This window comes from Thamnophis elegans, chromosome 4 (assembly GCF_009769535.1).
Source record: "Thamnophis elegans isolate rThaEle1 chromosome 4, rThaEle1.pri, whole genome shotgun sequence".
In the NCBI taxonomy this organism is placed as follows: Eukaryota; Metazoa; Chordata; class Lepidosauria; order Squamata; family Colubridae; genus Thamnophis; species Thamnophis elegans.
The window spans coordinates 58,746,988-58,765,078 of NC_045544.1; the positions used below are offsets into that span (position 1 = coordinate 58,746,988).

General features: G+C 42.2%; 1 long non-coding RNA gene across 1 annotated transcript; it reads left to right on the plus strand.

Annotated features, from left to right (window-relative positions):
- Positions 1-204: 204 nt before the first annotated feature.
- LOC116508379 lies at positions 205-17,631 on the plus strand. The gene is made up of 2 exons (XR_004255324.1): positions 205-281; positions 17,214-17,631. It is a non-coding gene; the product is annotated as an uncharacterized LOC116508379 (long non-coding RNA).
- Positions 17,632-18,091: the final 460 nt, after the last annotated feature.

An 18,091-nucleotide genomic window follows, 5' to 3' on the forward strand; every position in this document is an offset into this window, starting at 1 on the left:
TGAAAAGCATAAGACACATAGACTTCCTGGGCGGGACTTACTGATGGTAGCAGCTAAACACAGCTGCTCCCTTATTACCAGTGGTGTTATCTGTTAAGATGATCATCTATCAGACATCTGACAGACACCTTCCTCTTCGGGAAAAGAAGGGAAAGGAGAGAAGTTTTGTCAAGCAAATGCCTTTCTGATCTTTGCAGCTTCTGTGTCTATGAAGAGAAGAGGGGCCAGCTGAAGGCAGAACTGCTCCGCGCTGGAAATCTCCGGCTGCCTTGCAGCCCCAAGTAAGCTTCCCTCCCACTCAGTTCAAAGATTGAATTACCTGATTTCAAAATGAGCAGAATTCGTATGCGGGAGCATTAATTGTTTATTTAAATCTAGCTTCTTTGCTACAAGATCCTCTTCCGTTATTTTATCTACTTAAAGAGGTGTCTAAAATGGTGACGAGCCAGTTGAATTGCTGACTAACATTGTTTATCTAATTATACGGACTTTCAAAACTTCAAAAAAAGGGAGTGAATTTCGCCTCACAGTCGGCCAACAGATCTTTACTAATTAGTTTCACTTTTAAAATTTTAAGACTCTTTGCTAATATAGAGACATTCAAAACAGAGGTGAATATGCTGAACTGTTTCGTTACAATGCTAATTTTTTGAAACCTTCTGCAAACTTTCTGCAAAGTTCTACGAAGTTTATAAAAAAAGAAGAAGGGAGGAACAGCTGGCTAGCAGTTTCTTATTAATTAGTTTCACTTCTCTGAAGAGTTTACAAGACTTTCCTCTTATCAACTTTGCTAATATATATTTCTGATATAGAGAAGCCCAAAATGGCGCTGAATATGCCGAGCTGCTTCGTTACAATGCCTTTTTTTTTCTGAAACCTTTTGTAAAATCCTAAAGAGCTAACAAAGGGGTGATTTAATACCTTTTTTCTTGTAAGCTGCATAGCGGGCCAGTAGAGTTTGATTAATTGCTTGAAGATAAGACTTATAATGGCATCAAAATTAAATCCTGGGCTGAAACCTCCTCCTAGAAGCACATCCCCCATACCTGGCACAAAGATGCAGCCTCCACCCTCTATGCCCCCTACTGGAGATTTGCTAACGAAAGAACTTTTTTTGGAAACTTTTAGAGAATTTATCAAGTTCAAAAGTTTTATTTCTTTTAAGACAAACATTTCATCATTCCTCAATCAGTAAGACATCGAAGTACAATTTTTTTTATGTCAAAATAATTCTAGTTTACCACCAAATTCTTGTCTAGCCTAATATATACCCCTCCCTCCCTCCCCCCTCCCCCCAACCCCCCTTCCTCCTCCCCCCCGACTTCCCAGAACCCGTACACGGTATGGATTTTTAACAAACACAGTCTAAAATCTATTGAAAAAGAAGAAATAAAGAAATTAATGACATTCTACATTGACCTTAGCTTCTTCTTGCTGAACTAACTTTAAACAATTTAAATCATTTCTGATCTTAAGCATAGGCTAACTGGAATTTCTTGGTCCCGTATTTATTTTGTATATAGTCAATCCATTTTTTCCAGTCTCGTTTATATCTCTCATTTGAGTGATCTTTAAGATATGCCGATATTTTAGCCATCTCGGCTAAGTTTATAACTTTCAATGTCCATTCTTGAGTTGTAGGCAAGTCTTCCTTCTTCCAGGATTGCACCACCAACAGTCTTGCTGCCGTTATTAGATGCAGAATCAAGTTAGTCTCTACCACTGTAAAGTCAGTACATATACCTAGTAAGAATAACTGAGGAGTAAACTTTATCCTTCTTTTAAAGATATTTTGCATAATCCACCATATTTTTATCCAAAATGCCTTAACCTTTTGGCAGGTCCACCATATATGAAAATATGTAGCATCGAGAGAGCCACATCTCCAACATTTAGGCTGTAAGTTTGGATACATAGAAGCCAGCTTTTTAGGACCTAAATGCCATTATAGAACATCTTATAAAAATTTTCTCTCTGGTTTTGAGCTTGTGTAAATTTCACATTTCTTACCTAGATTCTTTCCCATGTATCCAGCATTATTGGTTCTTCAATGTTTTGAGCCCACTTTATCATACAATCTTTAATTAATTCTGTTTCCGAATCCATCTGTATTAATACATTATATATCTTCTTTATATGCATTAAGCTTTGATCTCTTATTTGTTTAAACAGATTATCCTCAACTTGAATAAAACCAATTTTTTGATCTATTTTCCACCTGGCCTGTAATTGCCCATACTGGAACCATGTTTGAACTACCTTCTCCTCTTTTAATACCTCTAAAGATTTTAATTGTAGTACCCCCCTTTCCGAGATAAGAAGCTGTCTGTAGATAATTCTATCCTGTTTTTGTGCTATATTCATATTTTCAATTGCGTGTCTAGGAATTGCCCACATGGGTATCTTGTCATTTAATTTATATTGGTATCTTTTCCAGACCTGCAGGAAAGCATTTCTTAAAATATGACTTTTAAAATTCTTATCCAATTTTTTGTTGAATAACAGGTAAGCATGCCAACCATATACCAGATCGTGTCTCTCAATATTCAATATTCTATCATTAGTTAAATGAGTCCAATCACTAATTACAGATAGTGCCACTGCATCATAATATAGTTTTAAGTTAGGTAGTTTCAAGCCTCCTCTCTCACGTACATCTTGCATTATTTTCATCTTTACCCTCGGCTTCTTTCCTGCCCATACAAATTTGTTGATACCCTTCTGCCATTCTAAAAGATTCTCATCTTTTTTAAGTATAGGTAACATTTGGAAAAGAAATAAAAAATTTGTTAAGATGTTCATTTTCACTGCCGCTATCCTACCCAGCAAAGATAAGTGCAATTTCTCCCATTTTTTCATCTCTGTCTGTATACTATGCCAAAGTGGTTCATAATTATGCTTATATAGTTTCCCATTTGAAGTTAAGATGTTAACTCCAAGATATTTGACTTTTTTAACTACCTCACATCCTAGCATCACTCCTAGTTCTTCCTTTTGTTTAGTATTCATATTTATAGCTAATATTTTTGTTTTTCCTAAATTTATTTTAAAACCAGACACTTGACCATATTGATTAATCGTATTCATTAAGACCATACTGGATTCCTGCAGTTTTTCCAATATTATGACCAAATCATCCGCAAAAGCGCGCACTCTATATTCTTGCTGCCTAATCTTGATCCTTTTAGACCATCCAAGCCCCGTATTTTATTCAACAATACTTCCAAAGTTATAATAAACAATAATGGGGACAAAGGACAGCCCTGTCTTGTACCTTTTCCAATTTGAAAAGAGTCTGTTAAACTTCCAGTGACTATGATTTGTGCTGTTTGCTGTTGGTATATTGCTTTAATTGACTGTAAAAAATTATCTTCTATCTGCATTTTTTGCAATATCTTCAATAGAAATTGCCAATTAACTCGATCAAAAGCCTTCTCAGCATCGAAGAATATAAACGCAGCAGGGATCTGGTTGTTCTTTCCCAAATATTCTAATGCATTAATAATTAATCTGACATTACTTTTCATCTGTCTCCCCTGTATAAAACCTGTTTGGTCAGTGTGTATCAATTGTTGAATAACCAGCATTAACCTATTTGCTAGTATTTTAGTAAAGATTTTATAATTACATTAAGTAATGAAATAGGTCTATAATTTTTGGGTTGGGTAGTATCTTGATCTTCTTTGGGTATCAAAGATATAAACGCTGTCTTCCAAGATGGAGGCACTTTACCTTCCGTTTGAATCATATTAAATAATTCTCTAAGAGGTTCTACCATTTCTAATTGTAAATTTTTATAGTAAACCGCTGTCAAACCATCTGTACCTGGTGCTTTCCCTAACTTTAATTGCTTTATTACCTGCAAGATTTCCCCCGAGGTTATTGGTTGATTCAATTTTTGCCTGTGCTCTTCTCTAACTGAAGGTATTTTCTCTTTATCTAAATATTTGTCTATATCTAGACCATTAATTTTATCCCCTTTATACAATTTTCTAAAAAATTCCCAAAATGACTTTTGAATCTCTTCCTGTTGAAACACCTCCTTCCCTCTGTAAATCAGTTTAGATATATTTCGAGTTTTCCTTTTTTTCCTAATCTGATAAGCTAACCATCTGCCAGGTTTGTTTGCATTACAAAAAGTATTGTGTTTTGCATATAATAAATTAGTGGCTACCTGGTCAGAGATCAACATGTCAAATTGAGATTTTAATATGGTAATAGCTTCCTTAACCTTTGTATCGCCTGGGTTCATTGTTAACTCCAACTCTTTTCTCTTAATTTCCTCTTCTAATTCTGTTCGTTTTAACCCTTGTTTATATCTATGTGTTTTATTTATATTCATCAGCACTCCTCTCATATACGCTTTGCTTGCATTCCATACGAATTCCATAGATGTACCCTTATTCATATTCAAAACGAAATATTCAAATAACAATTTTTTACAATCATTAATATACTTTTCATATCTAAATAAGTTTTCATTCAATCTCCAAAACCTTCTTGCCTGCACTACCCTTCCCAACTCCATCCAAACTGGGTTATGGTCCGAAAGGACCCTAGCCACAATCTTTGTCTTCTTGACCCTAGAAAGCAAATCATTAGTGGTTAGTATAACATCAATCCTTGAAAGGGATTGATGCCTATCAGAGAAGAAAGTGAAATCATGTTCCTCTGCATTTCTTTCTCGCCAAATATCTCTCAATTCAAAGTCATCCATGATGTCAAAAAAAGGTTTGGGTAACTTTGCTCGCATCTTAGTATTTGGGCGAGAAGTCTTCTTATCTCTCTTAGTGTCTATCACACCATTCCAATCACCCAATAGTATACAGGAACTATAGTCCCACTGTACTAATTTAGCATGAAGATTTCTATAGAATCCATCTTGCTGTTGATTAGGGGCATAAATTCCCAAAAGTAATATCTTTTTCCCTTCTAGGATTAGGTCTAAAGCGATATATCTTCCGAAGGGATCTGCTTCAATTAATTCAGCTTTCATGTCTTTTCTTAAGTATACAACTATACCATTCTTCTTTTCCATAGCAAAAGCTACAAAATGTTGACCAAGTTTCGAGTTAATCAAATATTTTTGATCAGTTGATTTAATATGAGTTTCCTGCAAACAAATTATGTCATTCTTAAACTGTTTGAGATAGTGAAATATTTTCTTTCTCTTCTGTGGGGAATTCAATCCATTGACATTCCATGTTAAAATCTTAGTTGTCATCTTTGGTTGGCTGAAGCATTTTTAGAGCTTCCTGCATGGCCTGTTTAACCTTAGTCCTAGCTCCTCCCACTGCTTCCAGACTTGTTATTGTAGCTCCTTGATCAATGGCCGGTGATTGTTGATGTTGTTGCTTTTTAGCTTGTTTCTCCATTCTTCTAGTAATCATGCGGCTAGCTCTTTGTTCCATGACACCTTGCCCTTCCGGGAAGGGGAGATGGTGCGTCTTGTCTGGTAGTTGTGTAGTTTGCTGTCTATCTTGTCCTTCTTGTGGTCTTTCTCCAGATCCAGATGGTGCAGGGTGTCCCACCTTCAGGATATTAATAATAATAGTAATAATAATAATGATAATGATAATAATAATAATAATAATAGCCATAAATATGAATACTAAACAAAAGGAAGAACTAGGAGGGATGCTAGGATGTGAGGTAGTCAAAAAAATCAAATATCTTGGGGTTAATATTTTAGCCTCAAACGGGAAATTATATAAGCACAATTTATACAGATAGAGATGAAAAAATGGGAGAAATTGCACTTATCCTTGTTGGGCAGGATAGCGGCAGTGAAAATGAACATCTTACCAAAATTTTTATTTCTTTTTCAAATGTTACCTATACTTAAAAAAGATGTGAATCTTTTAGAATGGCAGAAGGGTATCAGCAAATTTGTATGGGCCAGAAAGAAGCCGAGGGTAAAGATGAAAATAATGCAAGATGTACGCAAGAGAGGAGGCTTGAAATTACCTAACCGAAAATTATATTATGATGCAGTGGCGCTATCCGCAATTAGTGATTGGACCCATTTAACCAATGATAGAATACTGAATATCGAGGGACACGATCTGGTATATGGTTGGCATGCTTACTTGTTATTCAACAAAAAATTGGATAAAAATTTTAAAAGTCATATCTTAAGAAATGCTTTACTGCGGGTCTGGAAAAAATATCAATATAAACTAAATGACAAGTTACCCATGTGGGCAATTCCTAGACATGCAATTGAAAATATGAATATAGCACAAAAACAGGATAGAACCACCTACAGACAACTTCTCACTTTGGAAAGGGGGGTTCTACAACTAAAATCTTTAGAGGTATTGAAAGAGGAGAAGGTAGTTCAAACATGGTTCCAGTATGGCCAATTACAGGCCAGGTGGTAGCATTGACCGATGACCTCTGGAGAGCCAGGGACGGAGGCTTTGCCTCCATCCTGGTTCTCCTTGACCTCTCAGCGGCTTTCGATACCATCGACCATGGTATCCTTCTGCGACGACTGCGGGAGGTGGGGGTGGGAGGCACTGTTTTGCAGTGGTTCTCCTCTTACCTCTCGGACAGGTCGCAGTCGGTGTTAGTTGGAGGGCAGAGATCGACCCCTAGGCCCCTAACATATGGGGTGCCGCAGGGTTCGGTCTTGTCCCCCCTACTTTTCAACATCTACATGAAACCGCTGGGCGAGATCATTCGGCGGCACGGGATAAAATACCACCAGTATGCGGACGATACACAGCTGTATCTGTCCGCCCCGTGCCAACTCAATGAAGCGGTGGACGTGATGAACCAGGGACTTGAAGCTGTTAGGGACTGGATGAGGGCTAACAAACTCATGCTCAACCCAGATAAGACCGAGTGGCTGTTGTGTTTCCCTCCCACCAATTCGGCACATATTCCACCTCTCAGGCTGGGGGGTCAAACACTATACCCCTCAGACAGGGTCCGCAACTTGGGAGTCCTCCTGGATCCACAGCTGACTTTCGAACACCATTTGTCAGCTGTGACCAGGGGGGCATTTGCCCAGGTTCGCCTGGTGCACCAGTTGCGCCCCTACCTGAACCGGGAGGCTCTCACAACAGTCACTCGGGCCCTTGTGACCTCTAGGCTGGAGTACTGCAATGTGCTCTACATGGGGCTGCCCTTGAAGAGTATTCGGCGACTTCAGCTAGTCCAGAATGCGGCCGCGTGAGCGATTGTGTGTGCACCTCGCTTCACCCACATAACACCTATCCTCCGCGAGCTGCACTGGCTACCTGTCGATCTACGGGTGCGCTTCAAGGTGCTACTTGTCACCCATAAAGCCCTACATGGTAGTGGATCTGGGTACTTGAGAGACCGCCTCCTGCCAATTACCTCCACGCGACCTATTAGATCTCATCGATTAGGCCTCCTCCGAGTTCCATCTGCCGGTCAATGCCGACTGGCAACTACGCGGAGGAGAGCCTTCTCGGTGGTAGCTCCGACCCTATGGAACGATCTCCCCGTGGAGATTCGTACCCTCACCACCCTCCAGACCTTCCGCACAGCCCTCAGAATCTGGCTATCCCGTCAGGCCTGGGGCTAAGACTGTAACCCGCCCGAATGGTATGAATGTTGTATTTTTAATTATGTATTGTCTTATATGTTAAAAGTTTGTCTCCCCCCTCCCCTTTGGGTTGTGAGCCGCCCTGAGTCCCCCCAGGGAAAAGGGCGGCATACAAATAAACTTCAAATCAAATCAAAAAATCAAATCAAATCAAGGTGGAAAATAGACCAAAAAACTGGTTTTATCCAAGTTGAGGATAATTTGTTTAAACAAATAAGAGATCAAAGTTTAATGCATATAAAGAGGATATATAATGTACTAATACAGATGGATTCGGAAACAGAATTAGTTAAAGATTGTATGATAAAGTGGGCTCAAAATATTGAAGAACCAATAATGTTAGACACATGGGAAAGAATATGGGTAAGAAATGTGAAATTCACACAAGAACAAAACCTGAGAGAAAATTTTTATAAGATGTTTTATAGATGGCACTTAGATCCTAAAAAGCTGGCTTCTATGTACCCGAATGTACAGCCTAAATGTTGGAGATGTGGTTCTCTCGATGCTACATATTTTCATATATGGTGGACTTGTCAAAAGGTTAAGGCATTTTGGATAAAAATGTGGGGGATTATGCAAAATATTTTTAAAAGAAGGATAAAGTTTACTCCTAAGTTATTTTTACTAGGTATATGTACTGACTGTACAGCGGTAGAGACTAATTTGGTTCTGCACCTAATAACGGCAGCAAGACTGTTGGTGTCGCAATACTGGAAGAAGGAAGACTTGCCTACAACTCAAGAATGGACATTGAAAGTTATAAACTTAGGGCTTCGGGGGGAGGAGCCTGCCGCCGTCGGGAGCTCAATGAAGCTCCTGTCAGGATTCTGGTTCGTATATCTTATAAGATCTATAGATATCTCCCCTTTCTGGCAGAAAGGGGCAGGGAGAAGGTCAGTCGTTAGGATCTCTTTGTAATTCATAGCTTTTTTTTGCTGTGAATGGAGAAGAGGTTCAACATTAGCTGAGCCTTTACTCCGGCCAGTTTTCCGCGCTGCCTTTTTTGCAGCCCTAGGCAGATTGCCCCCCCCCCCAGGACAAAGCTAAGCTATTTAAAAGTCAATCCGGGCGGGGACCATTCCTGAGGAATTTCTTCTATTACTATCTAAAATACCAGCTTCAATTTCGCAAGCTCCCTTTCTTTTTTAGCTGCGTCACAAGATGGCGATCTCGTAGCTTTTGTGTTTGATGTGACGTACTTAGTCAGCCCTACCCTCCTGAAGGCTTCTCCGTACTAATTGCTAAAAGATTAACTGAGGGGAGCAGAGACTTTGATTTTTGGCTCGCTTGATTGCTTGTCTTTTATTTTTACTCTGGAATGGCTCCCAAATCTAAACAGAAGCGCTTCCTTAATAACATATCTCCAAAAACTGCTATGAAGCCGCTACCCTTGCCTCCTACACCCTCCACGGGAGATTTGTTAACACAAGAATTTCTTCTCAAAACGCTTAATGATTTCAGACAGGAAATTAATCAACTGATATCGGATTTATATGATCAATTTGATGCTAAAATTGCTCAGGCAAAGAAGGATATGATCAGAGTAATGACAGTCATGACAGATTATATTGCTGAAACGGAGGACAAATTGGAACTTTTGGAAGAAACTAATCTTAATTTGATATCCAAAATTCAAACGTTACAACAGGAAATTGAAAATGCTCAAAAACAACTTGTCATGATAAATTATAATAAGACTGCCTTTGCCATAAGAGTTAGAGGATTGCGTGAAAACCAACAGGAGAATTTGAAACAGATCTTCTTTGAGGCTTTCAGCCGCTTGGTGGGAAGTCCGGGATTTAACTTTGATTGGCAGATTCAAAGAATTTACCGCCAGAATTCGTGGGTAGCAAAACAGCGACAGCTTCCGAGGTACATAATTATATACTTTACCACAAGGGAATCCAGAAATGAGATAATACAGAGGCTTTACAGCAAGAGGTTGAGAATTGATGGACAGGACTTGATTGTTTTTAAAGAGTTACCATCTCAAATATTAAGATCAAGGAGAGAGTACGCTTTCTTAACCGAAGAACTCAGAAATTCTCAGATTCCATACAAATGGGAAGTCCCAGCTGGTATTACAGTTACATTTGGCAACCAAAAACACCGCATTAATTCTCTCTGTGAAGCCCGAGAATTTTACTACGAGACCCTGAAGGCGGGACTTCCTGATTCATCCGGACCTGGGGAGAGACAAGGAGAAGGAGAAGACAAACAGCGAGACACGTGGCTACAAGGCGGAGGGTGTTGCTTTCCTCTTCCGGAAGGGCAGAAGACTAAAGAATAAAGAGTTTAAGAGTTTAAGAGTTTTATTAGAATTTGTAGGCCGCCCTTTTCCCTGAGGGGACTCAGGGCGGCTCACATAAAACCGGGAAAGGGGAATACAGACATCAAGATAGAAACATATAATAAAATGGTAGGCAACATACATTCATCATTCGGGAGGGGCAACTATCCTTATCCCCAGGCCTGACGGGCGAGCCAGTTCTTCAAGGCTATGCGGAAGGCCTGGACGGTGGAGAGGGTACGAATCTCCACGGGGAGCTCGTTCCAAAGGGTCGGGGCTACTGCTGAGAAGGCCCTCCTCCTTGTGGTTGCCAGCCGACACTGGCTGGCCGATGGAATACGGAGGAGGCCTAGTCTATGGGATCTTATTGGTCGCAGGGATGTAATTGGCAGAAGGCGGTCTCTCAAGTATCCAGATCCACTGCCATGTAGGGCTTTATGGGTGATTAATAGCACCTTGAAGCGCATCCGGAGATCGACAGGCAGCCAGCGCAGCTCGCGGAGGATAGGTGTTATGCGGGTGAATCGAGGTGCACCCGCAATCACTCGCGCGGCTGCGTTCTGCACTAGCTGAAGTCGCCGGATGCTCTTCAAGGGCAGCCCCATGTAGAGCACATTGCAGTATTCCAGCCTAGAGATCACAAGGGCCCGAGTGACTGTTGTGAGAGCCTCCCGATTCAGGTAGGGTCGCAACTGGCGCACCAGGCGAACCTGGGCGAATGCCCCCCTGGTCACAGCTGTTAGGTGGTGGTCAAATGACAGCTGTGGATCCAGGAGGACTCCCAAGTTGCGAACCCTCTCTGAGGGGTGTAAAATTTGACCCCCCAGCCTGAGTGGTGGAATATTAGTCAAATCTTTGGGAGGAAAACACAACAGCCACTCGGTCTTTTCTGGGTTGAGCACAAGCTTGTTAACCCTCATCCAGTCCATAACGGCCTCAAGGCCCCGGCCCATCACATCTACCGCTTCATTGAGTTGGCACGGGGCGGACAGATACAATTGAGTATCGTCCGCATATTGTTGGTATCTAATCCCGTGCCTGCGGATGATCTCTCCCAGCGGTTTCATGTAGATGTTGAATAGTAGGGGGGATAAGACCGAACCCTGAGGCACCCCATAATTTAGGGGCCTAGGGGACGATCTCTGCCCCCCCACTAACACCGACTGCGACCTGTCCGAGAGGTAGGAGGAGAACCACCGTAACACGGTGCCTCCCACTCCCACCTCCCGCAGTCGTCGCAGAAGGATACCATGGTCGATGGTATCGAAAGCCACTGAGAGGTCAAGGAGGACCAGGATGGAGGGATGTCCTTCATCTCTGGCTCTCCAGAGATCATCAATCAATGCGACCAAAGCGGTTTCTGTGCTGTAACCGGGTCTGAAGCCTGACTGGAAGGGGTCTAGGTAGTTTGCTTCCTCCAAGGACCGTTGGAGCTGGAAGGCCACCACCTTCTCAACAACCTTCCCCAAAAAGGGAAGGTTGGAGACTGGGCGATAGCTATTAAGAACAGCTGGATCCAAGGATGGTTTCTTCAGGAGGGGTCTCACCACCGCCGCTTTCAGTGCGGCGGGGAAGTTCCCCTCCTGAAGGGAGGCGGTTACAACCGCCTGGATCCAGCCTCGTGTCACCTCACTGCAGTTCGTGACCAGCCATGAGGGACACGGATCCAGAACACAGGTGGAGGAACTTACAGCTCTCATGGCCTTGTCCACATCCCCGGGGGTAACGTCCTGAAACTCAACCCAGAGCTGTTCTACTTGGTCCCCCTGTGCCTCGGCTGGAACTGCGGGGGTGGAGTCCAAGTCCGACCGAAACCGAGCAATTTTGTCCGCTAAGAATTGGGCATACTCTTCAGCTCTGCCCTGCAAGGGTTCCCCCGCCTCCCTTTTGTTCAGTAGGGAGCGGGTTATCCTAAACAGGGCGGCTGGACGGGACTCAGCGGATGCAACCAGGGTGGCTATGTGGGATCTTTTTGCTGCCCTGAGTGCCCTGGTGTATTCCCTGGTGCAGGTGGTTACCATTGCTCGGTTCGATTCGGACTTATCGGACCTCCAACGGTGCTCTAGGCATCTCCTCCGGCGCTTCATCTCCCGGAGTTCCTCGGTGAACCAAGGGGGTCTCCGGGATCCGCTGCCTCGGAGGAGCCGCAGTGGCGCAATCCGGTCGAGGGCCTCCGACGCTGCCGAGTGCCACGCAGCAGCCAGAGTCTCCACCGGACTGTGGGCGAGAGTGTCAGGAATAACCCCAAGCTCTGTCTGGAACCTTGACGGCTCCATAAGGCGCCTGGGGCGGAACCACCTGGTCGGTTCCTCCTCCCTACAGTGGGGGTTTGGCCTCCGGAAGTCGAGCCTCAGTAGGCAGTGGTCTGACCACGACAGGGGTATGATGTCACTCCCCCTCAGACCAAGTTCACAAATCCACTGCTCCGAGAGAAATACAAGGTCAAGCATGTGTCCCGCTGAATGGGTTGGGCCTCGAATTACTTGGGTCAAGCCCATGGCTGTCATGGAAGCCATGAACTCCTGTGCCCCATCAGAGTTTTCACCGAGCGACGGCAAATTAAAGTCCCCCAGGACCATCAACCTAGGGAACTCAATTGCCAGCTCGGCTACCGACTCGAGGAGCGAGGGGAGGGCTGCTGCAACGCTGTTGGGAGGCAGGTACGTTAGCAGCAGACCCACTTGACCCTTGAGGTCCAACTTTAACAGCAAAGACTCACACCCGACAATCTCCGGGGCAGGGACCCTACGAGGAACTAACGACTCCCGGATGACAGCGGCCACACCCCCACCCCTTCCCTGGGCTCTCGGCTGATGCAGCACCTGAAATCCTTCTGGGCACAGCTCTACAAGGGGGACTCCTCCCTCTGGGCCCAGCCAGGTCTCAGTAATACATGCCAGGTCTGCCCTCTCGTCTAAAATTAAGTCCCGGATGAGAGGAGCTTTATGAACAACAGACCTGGCATTTAGCGACAACAGCCTGAGACCAGGGTCCTGACTACTTAAAGACTTAGCGATGTTCTTAAAGCTTTATGATTTCCGTCTGGGATAAAATGGAAAAGTTGTATATCGATGATGAGACATGGAGACTGAAAGAAGCGTTGCTGATTGTGGACACATATTGTATATAAGATTTGTCTGAACTCTAACTCAAATTGCGCATGAATTATTTTCCTAGGCGAGGAGAGCGGAGATTGCGATCTTTTTGAGTTGTGGTCTGGGACGAACGGAGTTGGGAGGCGCGTGGGAGAGGGAAGGGTAGCGAAAGCTTAATTAGACTACCTGGGGCTAGAATGCAAGCTGATGTTTGTTTGAGTTGCTATTTCAATATAAGGTCAAGAAAGATTGGTCGGAGAGTCTTCAGGAAAGTGGAGTAAATATGGGAGGAGCAATGGATGCGGATAAAATATATATGTGGATATGGATAAAGGCAGGGTGGAAGGTAAAAAAATTTACATGTGGAGGTGGGTAAGGATAGAAAGGGAGGTGTTGGAAATGAAAAATGAAAGAAGTACTTGAGTTAAATGGTTTTATAGAAAGGTTTGGATATTCGGATAAAAAAGAGATAAATTAAAGGTCTGAATAGATAGACAAAGCAATGAGACTTTTAGTTGGGGAATCCTAATTGATCAACTTACCTGGCTCTAATACAGTTTGAAACCCTGCAAGTAGTAAAATAACCGAAATTTGGAATGAGCTACATTGTTTAAGATTTACAGATAATGGGAAGCTGTGTTAACGTAGTGGGTTTATTGACCCTTCTTGTTTCTCCTTTCTTTTTGTGTGTGTGTGTGTGTTTTTTTTATTTTGTATTTTTTACTATTCTCTTTTTTTTTTTCTTTGGCTTTACTTTTATTTTATTTTTTTAATTTTAAAGTTAGCTGGCCTTATTATACTCAAATGCTTGTTAAAGAATTATGCCGGGTATGGGACCTGCGAAGCCGCAAGGGGGTTAGGGAGGGGGGATTATAGGGGGGAGGGGGGAGGGTGGAATTACAGTTTCAATTCTTAGAACAATAAGAATTCACTTGTATACTGCGGCTCGTTTTTCTTTTTTCTTTTTTTCTTTTTCTCTTTTAAAACAAACTGAAATGTATGGATACACCAAAGCGAGGAGAAGAGGGAAAGAGGAGGGAGAAGTAAAGAGGGAGTGAGAGGGAATGTAAGGAGGGTGAGATGGAGGGAGGGGGAGATGTCTGAGGGGGAAGGGAAGTAGAAGAGGGGAATGCTGGAGGGGTGAAATGAAAGTTGGAGGGGGAGAAGAGAGGGTGTATGGGGGAATGAAGTGTCATGTTGGGTTTTTTTTTTCTCTTTTTTTTTTTTACGCACAGTATATAAGTGATTGTATAAAATGAAAATGAAAATGAAATAAATAAAATGTATTTAAGAAGAAAAAAAAAAAAGAAAATAAATGAAAGTTATAAACTTAGCCGAGATGGCTAAAATATCAGCATATCTTAAAGACCATTCAAATGAGAGATATAAACGAGACTGGAAAAAATGGATTGACTATATACAAAACAAATATGGGACTAAGAAATTACAGATAGCCTATGCTTAAGATTAGGAATAATCTAAACTGCTCAAAGTTAGTGCAACAGGAAGAAGCGGAGTTCAATGCAGATATGTTATTAACTTCTTTTTTTTATTTCCTTTGTCTTAATATATTTTAGACTGTGTTTGTTAAAAATCTGTACCATGTACGGGCTCTGGGAAGTCGGGGGGGAAGGGAGGTGGGGTGTTAGGGGGGAGGGGGGAGGGGATATATAGTATGTGTTAGATTTCAAAGTAACGCGACTGCACTTGTATACTGTTGCTCTTTAATTCCACTGTAAAAATAGGACAAGCTGAATATATATAGTAGAAATACACCGAAGGGAGGAGTAGAGGGATAGAAGAAAGAGGTGTAGAGAGGGTGGGAGAGAGGATTGGAGGGAGGGTGAGAAGGAAGGGAGGGAGTGTACCGTGAGAGAGGAGTGGTAGAGGGGTAGAGGGGAATGATGGAGGGAAGATGGAAAGTTGGAGGGGGGCAAAAGAAAGGGTGTATGGAGGGTCGAAGAGGTACATTGGGTTTCTATTTTGGGGGGTATTGTTGGCAAGAGGAATGGCTGTGTTTATTGTTTAATGTTATATGGCCCCGGTTATGCACAGTATATATGTGACTGTACGAAAATGAAAATGGAAAATAAAAAACACATTTACACGAAAAGCATAAGACATAAACCATGGTTTACAAGTTACAAGTTAATGCGCTCTACATGGGGCAGCGTTTGAAGAGTATTTGGAGACTTCAACTCGTCCAGAATGCAGCTGCACGAGCGATTGTGGGTGCACCTCAGTACACCCATGTTACACCTATCCTCCGCGAGCTGCACTGGCTACCGATCGGTCTCCGGATACGCTTCAAAGTGCTAGTCGTAACTTATAAAGCCCTTCATTGTATTGGACCTGGGTACTTGAGAGACCGCCTGCTGCCAATTACCTCCCAAAGACCCATCAGATCTCACAGGGTCGGCCTCCTCCGGGTTCCGTCCACCAGCCAATGCCATCTGGCTACTACCCGGGGGAGGGCCTTCTCTGTAGCAGCTCCGGCCCTTTGGAATGAACTCCCCATGGAGATCCGGACCCTCACCTCTCTCCAGGCCTTCCGGAAAGCCGTCAAAACCTGGCTGTGCCGGCAGGCCTGGGGTTGATGAGTTCCCCTCCCCTCTCGACTGGTATGGCTGTGTGATTTTTGTGTATTTTAATTATGTGTACTGTTGTTTATGTTCCCTTTTCCCTTTGAGTTCGCCGCCCTGAGTCCCTCCTGGAGAAGAGCGGCATACAAATAAACCAAATACAATACAATACAATACATTGGGTTAATTCACACATTATGCTGTAAACTACACCAAGCTCATTGTAGTTTAGCCATTAGAGTAGATATAAACTGTATATTATGTTATTGACTGCTTACTTGGAAATAACAAAGCTATTTTAAGTAATTATTGAACAAGCTTCCAATTTCATTTTTTCACATTGATTTTGACTAAGCAATTAAATGGGTTAATTTACTGTCACATAATAGTATTTATACTAAGATGGGAGACCAGTAGATATAGTGCATACCTTTTTAAATGAAAATTATCAATACTTTTGATCAGTGACGTCATCAAAGTAAACAAACCCACGTGCTGATTATGTCACCAGATCATGCCCCTAAGCGGAAGTGATGTGCACAGCCCCCACCCTCTGGATGTGATGTGCATACCCCTCCTCCCTGGCTGGGATGTGCATAATTGACCCCACGTGGTGCAGGTTTCACAAGATCATAACCCTAGCCGGATATGTTGTAATGACTTAAGCCCATCATGATGAGTAGCCCAAACAGATATGGTGTTGTGCAATATCCTAGACCTATTTTTTTCAGATAAGACGTGTTGAAACTTACCCCATCAAGAAAGATGCCAACACTCTGTGTACATGGATTAGTTTAACCCTAGATTAATTCTATGGACATTCAAGGGTGGTGGGAGGGGGGTTGTAAAATAAAAAATGTTTTTTATTTGTAATCAATCTCCCAAGGACTGCGTTTAAACCCACTTTTTTCTCTAGAAGGTATTTATTTCTAGGCAATGTTGGTTTTAATTTTTGTTGAGACATGGGGTCTGCATTTAACCATTTTTTCTCTAAAAAATATTTATTTCTAGGTAGATTGAAGCCCACCAACAGGAAAGGACAAGGAATGTTAACAGGAATTAAAATGTTCACAATAGGAAACCCCGCCAGGTTGCATACAGTGGATAAGCCTGTTCATTCATGCCTGGGATATGTCCGGACAAGCCTTACTTGCCCACGCACCCCACTCCCCTGTGATTCTGGGCATGCACAAGAGACATGTGTGGGGCATGTCCGGACATGCCATACCCGCCCCACCCACCCCCCTCCCCTGTGATTCTGGGCATGCGCAAGGCGTACTTGTCAGTACAAGAGCTGGTTAGTTTGCCTTAATTTCAGCAGTCTCTTGAAGATGGCAACCTCTGATTCCAAAGATGTTTTTAAAACAACAGCAAAAGCCAGTATCGAATGCTCTGACACAAGACCCCTGCCACCAGAATGCAACAAACCCTCTACGGCAACCTCGGAAGTGGATTGGTTTGATATCAATTTGACCCCCAAACCTCCCAAGCATGGGTGTAGAATAAGAAAAAGACCTGGCTTCATTGAAGAGAATGAACATATAAAGCTTTGTTATTGCAGATTCTGCAAAATATAAAATGGTAAGTCAATATAAAAATTAAGAAAACAGTATTTTGATTAGTTGAAATACCCCAATCTAATTCTACCTTATTTTCTGTTTTAGAAACGGTGGAGCCTCAAAATGTCAGCATGCCGCAAGTTCTGAAAGTGTGTGTTATTAAAATAATACATCATTGTTTAATGGGATGTTTAAAATCAGAAGATAATGTGGATGGAAACAATGAAACAGAACTTGTTTACAGCTTATGTATTCGGCTTTCTATGCCGCATATTTTCTGTGTCATCATCAGTATTACTGACTAAGTGAATAAATTATATTTCACCAGGGATACACTTGATGATCTCAAGACATTCATACAGTGTATCGAGAAGAGTCATAAACCGCTGTCATTAATGTCAAAGATTGAAGCTGAATTGCCATTGGCTCTGAAGAGGATCATATGCCAGAATGTAACAGAAATTAATTACAAGAAACTGTTAAAGCTATGAAATTTATAATAAAATGTGCTTTACAAAACATATGAAAGGTGTGTTATGTTTTTTTTTGCTGACCCTTCTGTTTAAACTTGTCAGATGTTAAACACAGGGATACTGTTTAATTAAAGCTCATGTGATATTATTCATTTGGGATTTCCTATGCTGGTTGGGAGGGGCTGGTCAGTGTTTGCAAAAGGTGTGAAGAACTCATCAACTCTGATGCGATTAATTTGCTACGTTAGCTTCTGTTCAAATGCATCTTCCGAATAGGCAGGGTGGACAGTTTTTGCAAAAGGTGTGAAGAACTTCCCTTTTCTGATGTGATTAATTTGTGACGTCACTAGGGTGTATAAAAGTAAGTGACTATACTTGTCTAGTCATGTTTACTGGTTTCTGGCATAACCATACCTCTGGAGCAATTTGAACTGCTAAGAAGACCCCTATTCAGAATGGAATCTACTATTGTAAGTAATTTTATGCCTAATGGCTAACTTCTTTTTGATG